Source organism: Carcharhinus amblyrhynchos, chromosome 15, assembly GCF_965287045.1.
Source record: "Carcharhinus amblyrhynchos chromosome 15, sCarAmb.v2.hapA, whole genome shotgun sequence".
NCBI lineage: Eukaryota > Metazoa > Chordata > Chondrichthyes > Carcharhiniformes > Carcharhinidae > Carcharhinus > Carcharhinus amblyrhynchos.
In genome coordinates, this window is record NC_137338.1 from 3,682,617 (window position 1) to 3,703,951 (window position 21,335).

The following is a 21,335-nucleotide window of genomic DNA, read 5'->3' on the forward strand; positions in this document are numbered from 1 at the left end:
CAGACCAACGCGCATGACCAACAGGGCTTGGAGCTGAAGATAAAGATCCCAAATACCTGCTCAAAATGTGAAAATGCAAAAATGGTGCGAGAAGATAGGGAGACAGGGAGCAGACCTTCAGGGAAGTGGACACGGGAGAAACCGGGGGGATTTTCTATCCTCTCTGTGCCGGGCTTCCTGTAGCAGGGAGGCAGTTTGCCATTCGCCAGCTGCTGGATCTTCTGGTCTCAGCGCTGTCCAATGGGATTTCCCATTGATTCTATCACTTGCCACCAGGGAACTCACAGCAGGGGGTCTGCCATCAATGGGACCAGAAGCTCCAGTCAATGTGAATAGCCGGAAAATTCATGTAATTTCTATCACTGTGACACCAGGAGGCAGTGGTTAGCATTGCTGAGTCACAGCACCAGAGATCCAGATTCGATTCTCATCTTGGGTCACTGTCTGTGTGGAGTTTGCACATTCTCCCCATGTCTGCATGAGTTTCCTTCAGTGGTCTGGTTTCCTCTCACAGTCCAAAGTGTGCAGGTTAGGTTGATTGACCATGTTAAATTGCCCCTTAGTGTCGGGGGGGGGGGACTAGGATAAATGCATGGGGTTATGGGGATAGGGTCAGTACAGACTTGATGGGCCGAGCGGCCTCCTTCTGCACTGTCGGATTCTCTGATTCCAAAATTCCTACCATCATATGTGACATGCACCCAGTGATAAGACTTTCAGAATAAACTTCTCAAACTAATGAATAATGGATTGACCTGCTTTTAGGGGGTTTTAGATAAAAGGGGGTGTCCTGCTTGTCTTCTGCTTGCGGGCAATTCAGAGAAAATCGGAGGCATGTCTCTAGATAGAGATGTGCAGTGACATACAACGGGAACCAGTGGGTCAGAGGGCTTCCTGAAATGGCAGATGCCCCATTGTTGAGTACCAAAGTTCCTCACCTTGAGGAGAATAACAAGAGTATATTTAGAAAGAAGCATCAGATGAGGACTGGAGTACAAAATACTTTTGATTAGCATCACTTCAAATGAGACAGAGAATCAAAATAAAGCTGCCACCTCCTGTCAACCACAGATAATGTTCCAGATCACAGATCAGCCTGCTTTGTGGATTTAGAGAAACATTCTTCGCATCTTTTGAATGATTCCAGTTCAAACCTGATTATTCAAATACCCGGCCTCACGTGTGACGGAGGAGGCCGAGCAATTTCAGCTCTTTGGAAACAAAGTCAGATAAACTCCTGAGCAAGGAGAGACAGCAGGAAGCTCAGGTTTCTGTTACTATATTTATTTCTGCTTCACACGGGGAGAATGCTAATGAAGATTCAGGAAAAGGAGGGGGCGAGCTTTGCTGAGCTTGGCACTTTTTGTTGTCAGACCTAATCTGGGCCAACTGCACACAGTGTTTAAATTAAAAGGGCTTTCTCTCTCTCTGCAGCTCATCCCTTGAAGGCACTGCACACAAAAACAGAAGGATGCTGGGGAATCTCAACAGGTCTGACACCATCTGTGAACAAAGAATAGAACCAACCATAAGACACAGGAGCAGAATTAGGCCACTCGGCCCACTGAGTCTGTTCCGCTATTCAATCATGGCTGATATTTTTCTCATCCCCATTCTCCTGCCTTTTCCCCATAACCCCTGATCCCCTTATTAATCAAGAACTTATCTATCTCTGTCTTAAAAACACTCAATGACCCGGCCTCCACAGCCTTCTGTGGCAAAGAGTTCCGCAGATTGAGCGTTTCGAGGCTGGCTGACTCTTTGTCACAGCTCTGATGAAGGGTATCCAGACTCATAGAATCTACACTGCAGGAGGCCATTTGGCCCAACAAGTCTGCACCAACCACAATCCCACCCAGGCCCTGCTCCCATAACTCCATGCATTTACCCTAGCTTAATCCCCCTGGCACTAAGGGACAATTTATCAGGGCCAATCCACCTAACCTGCACATCTTTGGACTGTGGGAGGAAACCAGAGCACCCGAAGTAAATCCACGCCAACACAGGGGATAAACTTCCTCTGATATAGAAAGGAGGAATGCTGCATGTCCCAAAGTGCGTCCAGGCCATGGGATCTTCTATATTCACCGAAATGGGCAGATGAGGTCTTGTTTCAACACAGTCACCCAACAGCGCAATCGTGGTGTAGAACTGATGTGGCAATCTGTCCCATTGGTCACGGGAAGAACATGCAAACAGACAGTGACCCAAGTTGAGAACTGAACCTGGGTCTCTGGAGCTGTGAGGCAGCAGTGGTAAGCACTGTGCCACCATGCTGCCTTGACTCGAAACATTGCCTCTATCTGCTCTCCACAGATGCTGTCAGACCTGCTGAGATTTTCCAGCATTTTTCTGTTCTTGTTTCAGATTCCAGCATCCGCAGTGTTTTATGTTTCCCTTGAAGGCACCGATTCAATCCCAACCATGCATCCCTCCAGCCAAGCCAACACTCTCCCGGTGCGGGAAGGGAAACGACTGAACATTGTCACGCCTCATCTTTGGAAGTTGAAGCCACACTGGGTGGGAGGGAGGGGGCGAGCGAACATGGGGGTCGTGTTCTCCCCTGAAATCTTGTCAATTGGCAAATTGGGAGCTAATATGATCCCGGTATTCAGGCGCACTGCGCACGCAAATGGAGATTGATCGAAAATGGTCACCAAATTGCACTTCTCAGGCACATATATCCTTCCAGCTTTTTGCAACTTCAGAGGGTCGTAGGTTTGATTCCCGCTTTGGAGACTCAAGCCCACACTGTAAACTGGCCTTCCAGTGCATTACAGAGGGAATGCTGCACTGTCAGGATTGCCAGCTCTCTATTATATACGAAAACTGCTCTCTCAATTCTTGGGGCACTGTTTCAATGAAGTGCAGGGCATTGTTTCACGGTGACCCCCTGGCCTAACTTTACCCCTCTACAAACATAAACAAAAAGATTATCAGATCAGCATCACAATTTTGTTTAAGGCACCTTGCTGTGCATAAATTGGTTGCTACATTACTGCAGCGACTCCATTTCAAACATGTTCCAATCGTCATAAAGAGCTTCGAGTGTGTCCGGGGTGGTACAATACATGCAATCCCGAAGGAGGCCACTCGGCCCATCAAGTCTGCAATGACAACAATCTCCACCCAGGCCCTATCCCCGAAACCCCACATATCTACCTTGCTAATCCCTCTAACACACACACATCCCGGGGCACTAAGGGGCAATTTAGCAAGGCCAATCAACTTAACCTGCACATCTTTGGACTGTGGGAGGAAACCAGAATACCCGGAGGAAACCCAAGCAGACACTGGGAGAATGTGCAAACTCCACACAGACAGTGACCCAAGACGGGAATCGAACCTGGGTCTCTGGAGCTGTGAGGCAGCAGTGCTAACCACTGTGCCACCATGCTGCCATGGATACGATAGAAATATAATCTCTTCTCTTTTCAGCCATCACACCAGTGATCTTCATGGGGCCATTCCAATGAAAAGATGAAGAAGCTTCAATTCATTGTCTACAGAGCCAGTAGGAGTCAGAGCGCTTGGGCCCACCCGGGGGCATTGCCCAATCCTGGTCAGATATGGCCGGGCACCAAATTGGCGTCTGCAGTCGAACTGCCCTTCTGAGGAATGAAATTTGAGGATCATTGCAGTCACCTCTCATACTAAGACTGGGATCCTACTGCCCTACCAGGGGTCACAGTCTGAGGATTTGGGGTAGACCATTTAGGATGGAGGTGAAGAGACATTTTTTCACCCAGAGAGTGGTGACCCGATGGAATTCATTACCACAGGAAATAGTTATTGCCAAAACATTGAATGTACTCAAGAGGCAGCTGGATATAGCACTTGGGGTGAATGGGATCAAAGGTTACAGGGAGAAAGCAGGATATTGAGTTGGACGATCAGCCATGATCGTAATGAATGGCGGAGCAGGCTCAAAGGGCCCAATGGCCTCCTCCTGCTCCTATCTTCTATGTTTCCTACACCAACATGGTTGCACCACAGCTTGGTATGGGCTCCAGCTCTGTCCAAAACTGCAAGCAACTACAAAAGGTTGTGAATGTAGCCCAATCCATCACACAAACCAGCCTCTCATCCATTGACTCTGTCTACACTTCCCGCAGTCTCAGCAAAGCAGCCAGCATAATCAAGGCCCCCACGCACCCCGGACATTCTCTCTTCTACCTTCTTCCATCAGGAAAAAGATACAAAAGTCTGAGGTCACGTACCAACCGACTCAAGAACAGCTTCTTCCCTGCTGCTGTCAGGCTTTTGAATGGACTTACCTCGCACTAAGTTGATCTTTCTCTACACCCTAGCTCTGGCTGTAACACTACATTCTGCACTCTCTCCTTTCCTTCTTTATGAACGGTATGCTTTGTCCGTATCGCGTGCAAGAAACAATACTTTTCACTGTATGTTAATGCATGTGACAATAATAAATCAAATCAATTCAAATCAATCGAAAAACACAGGCTCAACTCCTCCCCCTTGTTCAAAGCCTGCCAGTTGACTATAGGGGCTGTTGGCATCAGCACCCACATCACATGTAACTCCCTACCACAGACAGCGGGCACGAGAGGAGTTTCCACTCCCAGTTAGGCCTCATTGAATATTTTGCTGAACCCCAGCAAGATAAGCCTGGTTCTCATGCACATAATACTAACAAGACTAAAAGCTATATTTTATTTCCTCCCAGTTCTACAGTATCGAATTCTTGGTGCAAAGCAGGTGCATAATTAATTATTTTCTTCATCTCTGCCTTTAACACTTAGTCCTTTAGCAAGTTCCACCAGAGAGAGACTGCGAAACCTTCTGTTTCTGCGCGAGAAACCAAATAATATTCCGCGCTGATCGTCAACGTTTTATGGTGTTATCCCTCAGCGCAGACAGGAAGGGGCTGGGATCGAGATATTTCGACACACAGTTGGCTTGGTGTAAAACTGCCAGTCCAGCCTCAATCTCGAGCCCGCGCCGCAGCGTGAGAACACGGGGTCAGTTTGTTTAGTGCGTTTAGCTGGTGAGTTTAGAATCGGCCCTATGGACGGGCATGAGGAACTCGACAGAGGAGAGGGAGGGACAGTGACAGCTCCGACATTGTGAGGTGTGCAGCGATGTAACCACATTCCTCCGTCGCCGGGCTGGTTTCTGTGTCTTTTGACACTCAGCACAGCACCATCTGCCGCGCGAGTGGGCAAGGGAAGGGAGTGCAGTCTCCTTGATGGTTCTCCCAGTTTAGTAACATCTGGCGAGGAACATGAGGAATAAGAGTAACTCGGCAGAGTTCATGCATCATGGCTGATACCAGGCAGATGCTCCAATAATAATGTTAGGCTTTTAAACTGACTTGGCACGCTGCATTTGCACATTTGGGTAGTAGCAGGAGTCTTCTCAATGAAATACTGCGGTGTCATGAATGCAGGGAGGTGCCTGTAAAGTGAGGAGTAGGCGGGTTTTTTCCAGCCGGTGCTCGCAACAGGCTGAGAATGGTTGGCAGTGCTTCTGAAACAAAACCCCCTTTGGATAATGTTGTCTCAAGTCCAAAATCCAATCGGGCTGGCGAGGCGGTCTAAAAGCTGCTTTGATTTCAGGAGTGCGATCGCGGGTAATATTCAACGTAAGAGGAGAACCTGGGTGGGTGGCAATTGCTGCCACATGCTTTCTCCCAAAACGAGGCCTCTGGCATTCAATGAGTAATGCACAACTGTTTTAAGAAAAAGGAAGACTTGCATTTATGTAGCACCTTTTCTAATCTCCGAGCAACTCAAGGTACTTTACGGACAATGACGTATTTTCAAAGTGTGACGGCTCTTGTCATGTCAGAGATATTTGTTTATTTCCTGGACAGGAGCGTCTGCATATTGAATCCCTACAGATCAGAGAAAGCCATTCAGCCCATTGAGTCTGCATCGACTCTAAAGTTTTAAAGTTTATTTCGTTAGTGTCACATGTAGGCTTACATTAACACTGCGATGAAATTACTGTGAAAATCCCCGAGTCGCCACACTCTCGTTCAGGTACGCTGAGCGAGAATTTGGCATGGCCAATGCGCGTCTTTCAGACTGTGGGAGGAAACCGGGGCACCCGGAGGAAACACCACGCAGACACGGGACGAATGCAGTGACCCAAGGCCTGGAATCGAACCCGGGTCCCTGGCGCTGTGAAGCAGCAGTGCTAACCGCTGCGCCATCATGCTGCCCCCGTACTCAACAAATGGTAGGCTTTGTCTGTAATAATGCGCAAGAAACAATGCGTTTCACTGTAACCCAATACATGTGATAATAATAAGTCAAATCAAACCAAGATGTGCTTGGCTGCCCCCCCCCTGACCACACTCCCCACCCCCCGCCCCCAGCACTGGCCAGGCAGGTTCGGGAAAGGAAGAACCAAAAGCCGAATAAACTAAACGTCACAAAAGGGAGAGTGTCGACTGGATTCGAAGGAAATGCAGCTTAAACCAATTAACCACATGATAATTAACAGTTACAATGAGTTTGAGAATGAGAATAAACTTGCCCGAGGTAGACACGGCATTAAAAACATGTCAGCTAGTGTCACTGAGACGCAGAGTTCAGTCAGTTTATTACGCTGGGTCTGAGAGTATAGACTTGGGCAGAGTAATAAGAGATAAATACATGGTGAGCCTCGAAACACTTCACAGAATTTCATCAAGTATCTTCCTGGGGGAGCCACAGACACACAGCTCGAACAGACTGTTATTATTAGCGGTCAGTCTATTTGCTTGCCTGTTGTGAGTCTGCCCCTTAACAATCAGGAGATGGAATCCAATTTGGATTGATTTGGAGTGGGCCCCTGCGCTGACGCCAAAATATTTTGTCGAAATTGTTGAAACAGCGACCCGGCAGCATTCTGCGTCTTCATGCACCGCAAGCCTTTAACAAGGCTGTCAAGGCTGAGGACAATTGCCACACTGCCAAAAGGTAGGGTCCTTTGTGATCAGCTCCGACACATTACAGCAACAAACCGCTCAGTGGGCAGAACAAAAAGCACAATGATAACACGTGGGTAAAATCATCACAATCACCAGCATATCAGCTTCACTTAATCTTTACATTCCACTCAGCTTCGAGATTATTTAGAATCAGGCAAAGTCTAAAGCAATGCCTGCTCAATGTACTGTGAATTCTCTTCTCAAGACGAGCACTGACAACATTGGGGCATGAGAATGTTACAGTTCATACAACCCAGTGTCACTAACTAACAAACTCGGTACGTATGAGTTATATACAGAGCGTATCTCCTTCCACACTGCCCCTGTCAATCATTCCCAGGACAGGTACAGCATGGGGTTAGATACAGAGTAAAGCTCCCTCTAAACTGTCCCCATCAAACACTCTCAGGACAGGTATAGCACGGGGTTAGATACAGAGTAAAGCTCCTTCTACACTGTCCCAATCAAACACTCTCAGGACAGGTACAGCACGGGGTTAGATACAGAGTAAAGCTCCCTCTACACTGTCCCAATCAAACACTCTCAGGACAGGTACAGCACGGGGTTAGATAGAGAGTAAAGCTCCCTCCACACTGTCTCCATCAAACACTCCCAGGACAGGTACAGCACAGGGTTAGATACAGAGTAAAGCTCCCTCTACACTGTCCCAATCAAACACTCCCAGGACAGGTACAGCACGGGGTTAGATACAGAGTGAAGTTCCCTCTACACTGTCCCCATCAAACACTCCCAAAGCAGGTACAGCACGGGGTTAGATACAGAGTGAAGTTCCCTCTACACTGTCCCCATCAAACATTCCTAGGACAGGTACAGCACGGGACTGGATCGAGTAAAACTATCTCTACAGTGCCTATTGCACACTGAGAAGACAGTGATAGCATATATATATATATATATATATATATATATATACAATGACCCAAACATACCACTGTACCACAACATGATACTCTGTCAAATGCATTCCTGAGAATTTTAGTTGCCACTTCCCCTGTACACCCTCCTGAACTGCCACCATTGCCCACCCACCCTCTCCACAGCTCCTATAGTCACATATGTCCATGACCAATTCTGTTGCTGATTGCAGTCTCTTCTGTTGCTGGGAAGTGCCTGAAAGTCAGAGCAGAGACATTCATACACTTAACTGACACTCCTTTTTCCAGGCTTGGATGCCTTCTGATTGGCATCCAGTGTGAGAAAAGAAGCTGATGTGTGCTGGTCTGTGTGAGAATTGCTTCCTGCGCGGCCTCACAATCCAAACCAGGCTGAGTGATAGGTTTGGAGATGGGAAATGACAACCTTTCCTCGAGCTGCATTAAAAATGAACTTCAGAACTTCTCTTCAGGGTAAATGGGAAACATGTGCATGCTTACATTTGTGCGTGTGTGAGATTGTGGGTGCGTGTGTGTGTGAGTGCGTGTGTGTGTGTGTCTGTGCGTGTGTGCGTGTGCATGAGTTCGTGTGTTCATGTGTTGGATGAACTTGTATGTATGAATGTGAGTGCATGAGTGAGTGTGAGTATGTACGTTTGTAAATGTACATTTGTGAATATGTGTGAGTGAATTTGCGCTTGTAAGTGGGTGTCTGTGTGTATATGTGTATGTCTGTGTGTTTGTGAGAGAGATTGTGAGTGTGTGCGAGAGTCAATGTGTGTATTTGTGTGTGTGTGAATTTGTGAGTGTGTGCATGTGTGACAGTCTGTGTGAGAGGGTGTGTTGTGTGAGAGAACGTATGTGTCTATATTTGTGTGTGCATTTGCGAGAGAATGTGTGTGCATGTGTATGTATGTGATTACTATCAAATAAATTGGTTGGACTTAAACCTGGTGTTGTGAGACTTCTTGCTGTGTGAGAAAGAGACAGAGAGAGAGGCAGACAGAATGTGTGCTTGCAGATGGGGGCTATCTGGGATGATGGGGGGAATGTGTCCACAGCACGTGCTGTTTCCTGGAATGACACCTTTTGGAAGATTGATCACATCACACAGGGTAGCACTGAGATATCAGGTTGTGGGGCTTGAAACCACTTCAGAGACTTGAGCACACGATCCAAGCTGAGGGGATGCTGACCTTTCAAAGAATGCAGTTTTTGAGATGAGATTTTAAACTGAGGCACAGTGATTCTCTCAGGAAAGTGTGAACAATCCGACGGCAGAATTTATGACGTGGATTAAGGATGGTGGAAGGTGAACATGATAAACCTTGGTTCTTTTACATTTAATTCTTTAAAAAATGCCAATTAGGATAACACAAGTGTGATCAGTGCCAGGAAAGGTTAAGGGACATGAACAATAAACTCCCAAATGATTAGAGCAAAGGAATCCGATCAAATTAAAGCATATAGTTGTTCTTGGTGTTGTAGATGGCCTCCAGTCACACACAAGACTAAAATCTAGACTGACAATTGGACGCACTATTCAGGGAATGCAGCACTGTCAGAGGAGTTGTCACCTGGATTCAATGTGAAGCTGAGGCCCCCAGTTGACCTCTCAGCTGGATCTCAAACAAAATTCCCAGCTTCTGTTACAAAGAAGAGTAGTGTGTTACCCTGGGTGTCCGGAATGACAGATGTAATTTGATGGGTAAACCGTTCACTGAACCATCGGTACCTGAAACTGTATAACGGAGACGAGGGAGTGAAGAGACTGGGGGAGAGTCTTGGTGGCACAGTGGTGAGCACGGCTGCCTCACAGCGCCAGGGACCCAGGTTTGATTCCCGGTTTGGGTCACTGCCTGTGTGGAATCTGCATATTCTCCTCGTGTCTGCGTGGATTTCTTCCAGGTGCTCCGGTTTCCTCCGAAAGTGGTTAGGTGCATTGGCCGTGCTAAATTCTCCCTCAGCGTACCCGGACAGGCGCCGGATGTGGCGACTAAGGGATTTTCACAGTAACTTCATTGCAGTGTTAATGTAAGCCTACTTGTGACATGAAAAAATAAAACACTAAACTTTAGAGCAGGAGAGGTTAAGGGGGGGTTTTGCTTAGGTGTTCGAAACATGAAAGGTTTCATGGGTGATTGATCCTTTGAGGGCAGCACAGAAATGGGTCCCCTGGTTTGGGGGACCAATGAATACAGAAAGTAGATAATTACCCCAGGGGGATGGAGTCCTCTCTTAAGCAGAAGACATATAGAAGACATGTAGGGACTGAGAGTTGGAGGGTGGTGGGGAATGTGCTGCCAAAAGGTTGGTGGAAGAAGAATAAATATTAATTTTCATCAGCAAACAGGATAAATAGTTCCAGGGGAAACATTAACAGGTCTACTGGGAAAGAGGAGTGAAGTGGGGTCAATTGGATAGTACTAACGGGGTTAGATACAGAATAAAGCTTCCTCTACACTGTCTCCATCAAACACTCCCAAGACAGGTACAGCACGGAGTTAGATACAGAGTAAAGCTCCCTCTACACTGTCCCCATCAAACACTCCCAGGACAGGTACAGCACGGGGTTAGATACAGAGTAAAGCTCCCTCTACACTGTCCCCATCAAACACTCCCAGGACAGGTACAGCACGGGGTTAGATACAGAGTAAAGCTCCCTCTACACTGTCCCCATCAAACACTCCCAGGACAGGTACAGCACGGGGTTAGATACAGAGTAAAGCTCCCTCTACACTGTCTCCATCAAACACTCCCAGGACAGGTACAGCACGGGGCCAGATACAGAGTAAAGCTCCCTCTACACTGTCCCCATCAAACACTCCCAGGACAGGTACAGCACGGGGTTAGATACAGAGTAAAGCTCCCACTACACTGTCCCCATCAAACACTCCCAGGACAGGGACAGCACGGGGTTAGATACAGAGTAAAGCTCCATCTACACTGTCCCCCATCAAACACTCCCAGGGCAGATACAGCACGGGGTTAGATACAGAGTAAAGCTCCCTCTACACTGTCCCCCATCAAACACTCCCAGGACAGATACAGCATGGGGTTAGATACAGAATAAAGCTCCCTCTGCACTGTCCCCACTTTTAAAGCTGTCATAGGGGTGATGGGCTGAATTGCCTCCTTCTGTGCTCTTTTATTCTGAAATCTCATTTTTAACACCCGACCATGAAGAGCAAATTGACAAAATCCAGGCAGTTCAACATGCTTTCCAAAGTCTATGATCCTCTCTCGAAAAAGAGTTGAGAAACAAGCAGCCCAATGCAACCCACAATCTGCTGATCATGTAATTTACATTCTGCAATCCAGCACCAAATCCAGCAGCAAAATCAAATGAATCAGGACCTTGGAAAAAACATAATGAAAAGAACACAAACGAGGCAGCAAAATCTGCCTGATTGCCGTGTAATTTGTCATCGTGTGAGCTGGACAGATTTTCTCACCAGCATCTTTTTAAAAATCTTTCTCAATCATGATAAAATATTGCAATTTCACTTCTGGTATTTGTTGTTTCATTTTTTTCCACTTGAATGCTCGTGCTCGGAAATGGAACTCTCCCCTTTCCTGGTGCCAAGCGATTGTATCAAGAACCCTTATAGCACGGGGTTAGACACAGAGTAAAGCTGTCTCTACAATGACCCCGTCAAACCCTCCCAAGACAAGTACAGAACGGGGTTAGACATAGGGTAAAACTCCCTCTACACTGTCCCCATCAAACACTTCCTGGACAGGTATGGCACTGAGTTAGATACAGAGTAAAGCTCCCTCTACACTGTCCCCATCAACCACTTCCTGGACAGGTATGGCACTGAGTTAGATACAGAGTAAAGCTCCCTCTACACTGTTCCCGATCAAACACTCCCAGGACAGGTACAGCACGGGGTTAGACACAGAGTAAAGCTCCCTCTACACTGTCCCCATCTAACACTCCCAGGATAGGTCCAGCACGGGTTAGATACAGAGTAAAGCTCCCTCCGCACTGTCCCGATCAAACACTCCCACGACAGGTATGGCACGGAGTTAGATACAGGGCAGACGAAGGCCTCGTGGTATTATCACTGGACTATTAATCCAGAAACTCAGCTAATGTTCTGAGGACCTGGGTTCAAATCCCACCATGGCAGAAGGTGAAATTGGAATTCAATAATAAACATCTGAAATTAAGAATCTACTAATGACCAGGAAACAAACCATTGTCAACTGTCGGAAAACTCATCTGGTTCACTAATATACTTCAGGGAAGGAAATCTGCCGCCCTTACCTGGTCTGGTCTACATGTGACTCCAAAGCACGGCAATATGATTGACTCTCAACTGCCCTCCAAGTGCATCTAGGGATGGGCAATAAGTGCTGGCCAGCCAGCGATGCCCATGTCCCAAGAATGAATAATAAATGACTAATACGAAAAGCTCCCCTCCATCTTGATATTCAAGTTTGCTGATGACACCACTGTAGTGGGTCAGATCTTAAACAATGACAAGACGGAGTAAAAGAATGAGAGAGAGAATCTGGTGAACTGGTATGATAACAATAATCTCTTCCTCAATGTCAACAAAATGAAGGAGATTACCATCAATTTCAGGAAGCGTAAAGGAGGACATGCCCCTGTCTACATTAACTGGGGCAAAGTAGAAAAGGTTGAGATTTTCAAGTTTTTAGGTGTCCAGATCACCAACAACCTGTCCTGGTCCCCCCACACCAATACTATAGTTAAAAAAGTCTATCAATGCCTCTACTTTTTCAGAAGACTAAGGAAATTTGGCATGTCAGCTATGGCTCACCAACTTTTATAGATGCACCTTAGAAAGCATTCATTCTGGCTGCATCACAGCTTGGTATGGTTCCTACTCTGCCCAAGACCACCAGAAATTACAAAGGATCATGAACGAAGCCCAGTCCATCACGTAAACTAGCCTTCCATCGGTGTTTAACTCTGTCTACAATTCTTGCTGCCTCGGAAAAGCAACCAGCATAATCAAGGACCCCATACCACAGACATTCTCTCTTCTACCTTCTTCCATTGGGAAAATAATACAAAAGTCTGAGGTCACATATCAACAACTCAAGGACAGCTTCTTCCCTGCTGCTGTCAGACTTTTGAATGGACCTACCTCACATTAAGTTGATCTTTCTCTACACCCTAGCTATGACTGTAACACTACATTCTGCACTCTCTCGTTTCCTTCTCTATGAACGGTATGGTCTGTCTGTACAGCACGCAAGAAACAATACTTTTCACTGTATGTTAATACATGTGACAATAACAAATCAAATCAAACAAAGAGAGGGGCACAGAGAATTCTGGAATATTTCAAGATACAATTGCAATGATTGAGGACAGGGGGTCGGAGGGTGATGGGCAAAAATGGTGCACATTAGGAGATGAGCAATAATTTTTGATGTTTCTGCCTTGCTCTGACCAGCGGCACGTGACTCAGGAATGAACAATTTCTGCTCTTTAAATGATCCTTTGACCAACCATTTCAAAGTGGCCGATGGCTACCACAGCACACACATTTACGGGTAACAACTCGTAGGTTTATTTACAATCAGAGTTACAAACTTTGAACAGGTACTTAAACAGGACATAATATGTATTAAATGGGTAGACGGTGCAACGTAGGGTCTTCAGAAGGCTGTGCTGGTACACTCAGCTGAAGAGGAGTGGGAGGAGACTTCTGTGGAACACAAACAATGTCATGGGTCAGTAACACCGAATGGTCTATTTGTGGGCTGGGGAGATTGGGACACAAGAAATAGAGGCGGGATTAGGCCTCTCGTGCTTACTCTGCCATTCAATGAAATCATGGTCGGTGATCTACCTCTGCACCGTTCCCCTGCCCCACCTCCATCTTCATCGATGTGTTCGACATCCATAAATTTATCGCCTCTCTGTCTTGAACACACTCGGTGACGGAGCCTCCACAGTTCTCTGGGATGGAATACTTGTGAAATCATGTTTTGTTACTCAGTCATTGATTTTATCTATTGTTTTGGCCTCTCACAGTAAATCTTTCTCCTAATCTATATGGCAATAAATGGAGCAAAGCAGAACTTAGAATGACTCCCCCCCCACCCCACCCCCTTCGCCCGTGAACCTATTTGAAGCCACAGTGTTTAACTCCTTGATTCCTTTACAGCTGAACATAAGACAAGATGCAAGGAAACAGGCAAATGTAACATTCAGACATCTGGGATGATTGCACTATTACCCCTGCAAGAAGTGACCCAAATCAGAGCAACATGCAAGTTCGCCCACAGGGGTGCAAACCACCAGTAACAAGCCTCAATCATTTAGTTCATTCATTTGTTTATTTTTTCGTGTCACAAGTCGGCTTACATTAACACTGCAATGAAGCTACTGTGAAAATCCCCCAGTCGCCACACTCTGGCGTCTGTTCGGGTAACACTGAGGGAGAATTTAGCACGGCCAAAGCACCCTAACCAGCACTTCCTTCAGACTGTGGGAGGAAACTGGAGTACCTGGTGGAAACCCACGCAGACATGGGGAGAATTTGCAGACTCCACACACAGACAGTCACCCAAGGCCTGAATCGAACCCGGGTTCCTGGCATTGTGAGGCAGCAATGCCAACCACCGTGCCACTGTGCTGTCCAGCTGACCATTCACTCTGACCTTTTGCATTACTAGGTTCCATCTTTGATTTGGTCTGATTTGACTTATTATTGTCACATATATTAGCATACAGTGAAAAGTATTGTTTCTTGCGCACTATCTGCTCCTTAAGCATGAGTCAAAATAACGGTTTTTCTTTTTCTTTGAGCTGTTATCTGTGGAAACTGTTTAAAATGTTTAAAGGGTTTGACCAAAAGTGAGGGAGGAGGGGGAGACAGAGAGAGAGAAAATCACCTCAAAATGAGAGCTCAGCCATTCAGAGGGGTAGCACCAGGAAGTGTTTCTGCACACATAGCGTAACGGATTTTTTTTATTACGCATTCATGGGACATGGGCATTGCTGGCTGGTCAGCATTTATTGCTCATCCCTAGCTGCCCAAGGGCAGTTGAGAGTCAACCACCATATTTCCAAGTCAGGATAGTCAGTGGCTTGGAGGGGAACTTGCAGGTGGTGGTGTTCCCATGTATCTGCTGCCCTTGTCCTTCTGGATGGAAGTGGTCGTGGGTTTGGAAGGTGCTGTCTAAGGACCTTTGATGAATTGGTGCAGTGCATCTTGTGGATAGCACACACTGCTGCTACTGAGCATTGATGTTGAAGGGAGTGGATGTTTGTGGATATAGTGCCAATCAAGCAGGCTGCTTTGTCCTGGATGGTGCAAGTTTCTTGAGTGTTGTTGGAGCTGCACCCATCCAGGCAAGTGGAGAGTATTCCATCACACCCCTAATTTGTGCCTTGGGGATGTTGAATAGGCTTTGGGGAGTCAGGAGGTGAGATAATAGCTGCAGTATTTCTCATCTCTGATCTACTCTTGTAGCCACTCTGTTTATGTGGTGACTGCGCAAGGAGATGTGGAATGGATTGGAAAGCCACCTTGCAACTCATGCTCACGCACACTCATGGCGGTCGCCTCTATGGACAACATCAGCCTACTCCCTCTGACAAAGACAATAGTGTGCAAAGTCTGGAACTGGATATTATTAAGAAACAAGTACACAATAACATCCCTTGCTCTGTTACATGGGTGGAAGAATAAGCTTACACAAAATAAATAGGTTAGCATCTGACTTCAAATATGGAGATGAACTGAGTTTTGGAGAATGCAGAAAATAATTTTTTGTCTCCGATATCTATCTAGTGTGCAGCTCAAATAATATATCCTGGGTTATACCTTCTGGCTCCAAATCATGCAGAATGTAGTGTTACAGTCATAGCTAGGGTGTAGAGGAAGTTCAACTTAATACAAGGTAGGTCCATTCAGAAGTCTGACAGCAGCAGGGAAGAAGCTGTTCTTGAGTCGGTTGATACGTGACCTCAGACCTTTGTATCTTTTTCCTGAAGGAAGAAGATGGAAGAGAGAATGGGGGCATCAGCCTGGATGTTGCAACTGGAGTCTCTGGGACTTGAAGCAACAAGCTGAAGATTCAGAGCAGTGAGTGCTACTGACTGAGCCAAGACTGACACAATGTGGAACTGATATTTGGCTAAATACGGTAATTGCAACACAGCGTCTGCTAGTCTCTTTGCTGAATTAATACTGAACACACTGTTTGATGTGTATAACAAATTCTTCAAGAGCTGCAGATCGCTAACTCTTCTTCTGAACTCTAAATATCTTAATGTCTGATGATTTGCTGCAATATTAATTCTTCCAGCATACCACACTTTGACTGGCTTACTGAAAGTGATTATCCATCTACTTCCACTGTACTTAGATGTAAGAAATGACGGTCTATTCTTTCTTTTACATATCTCTCCTCAACCACGAATGATTTGAATTTGTTATCTCCTTTATTCCACAGAGCACTTTATTTAATCTCGACTCCACTCAATATTACTTATTTACATAAGTAATTTCAGGCACAAAACACACTGCGTTTTACTGGATGTCTAAGCGATGAGATACCTCAGTCAATTGGGATGTAAATTACACACCTCCGCGGATAACTGGACTTCAATGGTTTAACTCCTGCCTCACCACAGTCAAGAAACTTGTCTAATCCAAAATAAGTTATCTTTTCTCTTTGGCCGTACCCCGCAACTTATTTTATTTTGTGGAATTAAATTCTCCCACTGAGAATGGCAAGGGCAGATAAACACCAACACCTGCAAGATGCCCTTCACACAAAATCCTGACTTGGAAATATATCACCCACTCCTGGGACACACCCCCCCCCCCTTATCAGCACAGTGGATGTACCTACACAAATGGAGGGCAGGTGAGTGCGCGTGCGTGGGTGCGTGCACCCGTGTGTGTGTGTGTGTTGTGGTGGGAACAAAGAAGAAGGGGACTGTCTAAACCTAACTTCTCAAACAATATACATGATGGAGGGTTACCGGATTCTGCGCAAGAACATAAGCTTTATTCTTTCATCGGATGTGGACATCACCGACAAGGCCAGCATTTGGTGACCATCCCTAACTTCACTTGACCTGAATGTTTTTTTTGGGCCATTTCAGAGGATGGTTAAGAGTCACCCACATTGTGAGTCTGGAGTCACATGTAGGTCAGACCAGGTAAGGACAGCATATTTCCTTCCCTAAGGATAGATTTTTACAACAATTGTTTACTGATCACCATTACTGAGATGAGGTCTTATATTCCAAAGTTAACAACTGAACTGAAATTCCACCAGCTGCTATGATGGGATTTGAACCCATGCCACCAGAGCTTTAGCCGAGGCCTCTGGATTACCAGTGAACTATTGACTTAATTCAGCTGAAATTTACAAATTAGGAACAGGTTGGTGGGGAGGGGAAAAGGATATGGTGGTGAGGATGGTGGTCAAATCTGGTCAACAGGGGTTCACATTATACAAGTGTCTTTATTCTCTGCCTGCTTCTGAAGTTAGCAGTTTATGGGTTCAACAAAGTTAGTGAATGTCTGGGCTCTCAGTTAAGCATACATAATGAGGCTTGGCTAAGAACCCAGGCATCCATTACTCCTGTTCAAACATCTGTACCCCAGAGAAAACATTGTTTGGATTCTCTGATCCCTGCCTTCGCTTCACAATGTTCATTTCCACAAGATTAAGCAGTTCCGAGGGTTTGTAGTGTTTGTTCTTGAAACTTCAAAGGGCCTGGATGGTCAACGCTTTCATTGCCTTCAAAGTGAAATGACTCTTTTAACATAAGGCAGAGTTGGGCATGGGGGCATGAGTGTGGGGCAGGAAGAGGCAAGGATGAGTCAAGGGAATGTCTGTAAGGTGAGGGGGTCAGAAGGATGGGAACTGGAGAGCCTTTAAGGGTCAGGGACAAGAGGGGGCTGCTGGGAGGAGGAAGGGGGGTGAGGAGCGGAGGCCTCAGCCTCTTAATCTACATAACAGGTTTGAGGTTCTTGCTTCCAGGCTGGACGAGAACGAGGCAGGTGAGGCTGGTGAGCGAACTGCACACGGTACAGTGCTGCAGCAGGACATAGGCAAAGAGAAAGGGAAAAGGAACGTAGTAGTGATTGGGGATACTGGGGTGAAGGGTATTGACACTGTCCTTTGTCACAATGACAAAGTGCACAGAAGGGTGTGTTGTCTGCCTGGTGCTCGGGTCCGGGATGTCGCAGCTGGGCTGCAGAGGAACCTGAAGTGGGAGGGTGAGAATCCGGTCGTTGTGGTTCATGTGGGTGCCGGCGACGTAGGCAAAATGCAGACTGAGGATCTGGGGAGGGAGTATGAAAAGCTGGGAATGGAATTAAAAAGTAGAACCGACAAGGTGGTTATCTCTGGGCTACTGCCTGAACCGTGTGCAGATGGGCGTAGGGTTGACAGGATTAAGGAAGTGAATGGGTGGCTCAGGGATTGGTGTGGGAGGAATGGGTTTGAATTTATGGGGCATTGGCACCAGTATTGGGGTAGGTGGGACCTGTTCGGGCGGGACGGGGTTGGTCTGAACCGTGCTGGGACCAGAGTGCTGGCGAATCGAGTAAAGAGGACTGTAGACAGGGCTTTAAACTAATTAGGGGGGGGGAGGGTGCGAGGGTAGGTGACCTTACGAGGTCTAAAGTTAAGGGCAGTGTACATGTAAGGGAAGAGGCCGAGGATGTCCCAATAATAGAGGGAGTAGGGGGCGTGAGTATAGTTGGTGGCGTTGCGGCAAATAGGGTCCAGGTGAAGGCTGGGATGAAAGCACTTTATCTGAATGCACGAAGCATTCGGAATAAAGTGGATGAGCTGATGGCGCAGATCGACACAAATGGATACGATCTGGTGGCCATTACAGAGACGTGGCTGCAGGGTGACAGGGACTGGGAGCTGAATGTACAGGGCTATCAAGTGTTTAGGAAGGATAGGCAGGAGGGAAAAGGGGGGGCATAGCGCTGCTGATTAAGGATAGCATCACGGTGGTAGCAAGGGATGATATTGGAGCCAAGGAGCAGAGGGTGGAATCGTTGTGGGTGGAGATTAGGAACAGCAAAGGGAGGAAGACGCTGGTGGGTGTCGTCTATAGGCCCCCGAATAATGATCTAGAGATGGGGCGGGCTGTTAACGCGCAAATAAGTGCAGCGTGCAGGAATGGGACGGCCGTAGTTATGGGGGATTTCAATCTGCATATTGATTGGTCGACCCATGTTGGACGTGGGGGGCTCAAGGAAGAGTTCTTGGAATGCTGCCGGGATAGTTTCCTCGAACAGTGTGTGTTGGAGCCGACGAGGGAGCGAGCTATCTTGGATCTGGTGCTATGTAATGAAGCGGGTAGAATTAGGGACCTTGTGGTGAAGGATCCTCTTGGGGAGAGTGATCATTGTATGGTGGAGTTTCTGGTGCAGATGGAGGAGGAGAAAGTGGGTTCCCGGACACACGTCCTTTGTTTGAATAGAGGGGAGTACGGTAGGATGAGAGAAGAATTGGCGAATGTGGACTGGGAGAGCGCGTTGGAGGGAGGGTCTGTTGAGGAGCAGTGGAGGATCTTTAAGGAGATCTTTCTTGGTGCTCAACGGAAATTTATTCCGATGGTCAAAAAGGATAGTAGGAGGAGAGATAATAAGCCGTGGATAACGAAGGAGGTGAAGGAAAGTGTTAAACTAAAAGCGGAGGAATTTAGAGTAGCTAAGAGTAGTGGGCGAGAAGAGGATTGGGAGAGGTTTAAATGTCAACAAAGATTGACAAAGAAGTTGATAAGGAAGGGTAGGAGAAACTATAAAGCTGGGCCAGCGCTTAATATAAAAAAGGATAGCAAGAGTTTTTATAAATATATAAAAAGGAAGATGCTGGCTAGGGTGAATGTTGGTCCTTTAGAGGATGAGAAAGGGGACCTAGTGGTAGGGGATGGGGATATGGCTAAGGTATTGAATAACTTTTTTGTTTCTGTCTTCACAGAGGAGGACGTGAATAATTTGCCGGATGTTAGCGATGGAAAGGTGGTAGGACTGGAGGGTCTTAATGACATTATTGTTACTAGAAAGGCGGTGCTCGACAGACTGGAGGGGCTGATTGTGGACAAGTCCCCAGGACCGGATGGAATGCATCCGAGGGTTCTGAAAGAAATGGCGGAGGTGATAGTGGATGCCTTGGTGGTTATTTTCCAAACGTCGCTGGATTCCGGGGAAGTGCCGGATGATTGGAAAACGGCTAATGTTACGCCGTTGTTTAAGAAGGGTGCCAGGCAAAAGGCGGGGAATTATAGGCCGGTTAGTTTAACGTCTGTGGTAGGTAAAATGTTAGAATCTGTCATTAAGGAGGAAATTGCGAGGCATCTTGAAGGGAATTGCTTGATAGAGCAGACGCAGCACGGTTTCATTAAAGGGAAGTCGTGTCTGACAAATTTACTGGAGTTCTATGAGGATGTGTCTAGGGCGGTGGATAGAGGAGAGCCGGTGGATGTGGTCTTTCTAGATTTTCAGAAGGCGTTTGACAAAGTGCCTCACAAGAGGTTATTGCAGAAGGTCGAGGGACATGGAGTTGGGGGTAGGGTGTTAGCGTGGATAGAGGATTGGTTGTCAAATAGGAGGCAGAGAGTGGGGGTCAACGGGTGCTATTCGGATTGGCGGATGGTGACTAGTGGAGTGCCCCAGGGGTCGGTGCTGGGGCCTCAGCTTTTTACCATTTATATAGATGATCTGGAGGAGGGAACCGAGTGTAGAGTGTCGAAATTTGCTGATGACACCAAGATTAGGGGAACGGCAAATTGTGCGGAGGGTGTGGAGAGTCTGCAGAAGGATCTAGATAGGCTGGGCGAATGGGCCAGGAAATGGCAAATGGAATTTAATGTTGGCAAGTGTGAGGTGGTCCACTTTGGTAGGAAGAATGGTAGGAAGCACTATTACTTACGGGGCGAAAAACTGCAGCAGGCGACGGTGCAGAGGGACCTCGGGGTCCTTGTGCATGAGTCGCAAAAACCCAGCTTGCAGGTGCAACAGGTGGTCAGGAAGGCGAATGGGATGCTGGCCTTCATAGCGAAGGGGATTGAATATAAAAGTAGGGAGGTCTTGCTGCAGCTGTATAGGGCATTGGTGAGGCCGCAGCTGGAGTACTGTGTGCAGTTTTGGGCGCCGCACCTGCGCAAAGATATTTTGGCCTTGGAGGGAGTGCAGAGGAGGTTTACTAGGCTGATACCGGAGTTGAGGGGGTTGAGCTATGAGGAGAGGCTGAATAAACTGGGCTTGTACTCGTTAGAGTTTAGAAGAATGAGAGGAGATCTCATTGAGACGTATAAGATGATGAATGGGATGGATAGGATAGAGGTGGAAAGACTCTTCCCGCTCAAAAAAGACAGTAGGACTAGGGGGCACAGCCTCAAGATAAAAGGGGGGCGGTTTAGAACGGAGTTGAGGAGGAACTTCTTCACTCAAAGGGTGGTGAATCTCTGGAATTCTCTGCCCGTTGAAGTGGTGGAGGCTGCCTCGCTAAATATTTTTAAGACG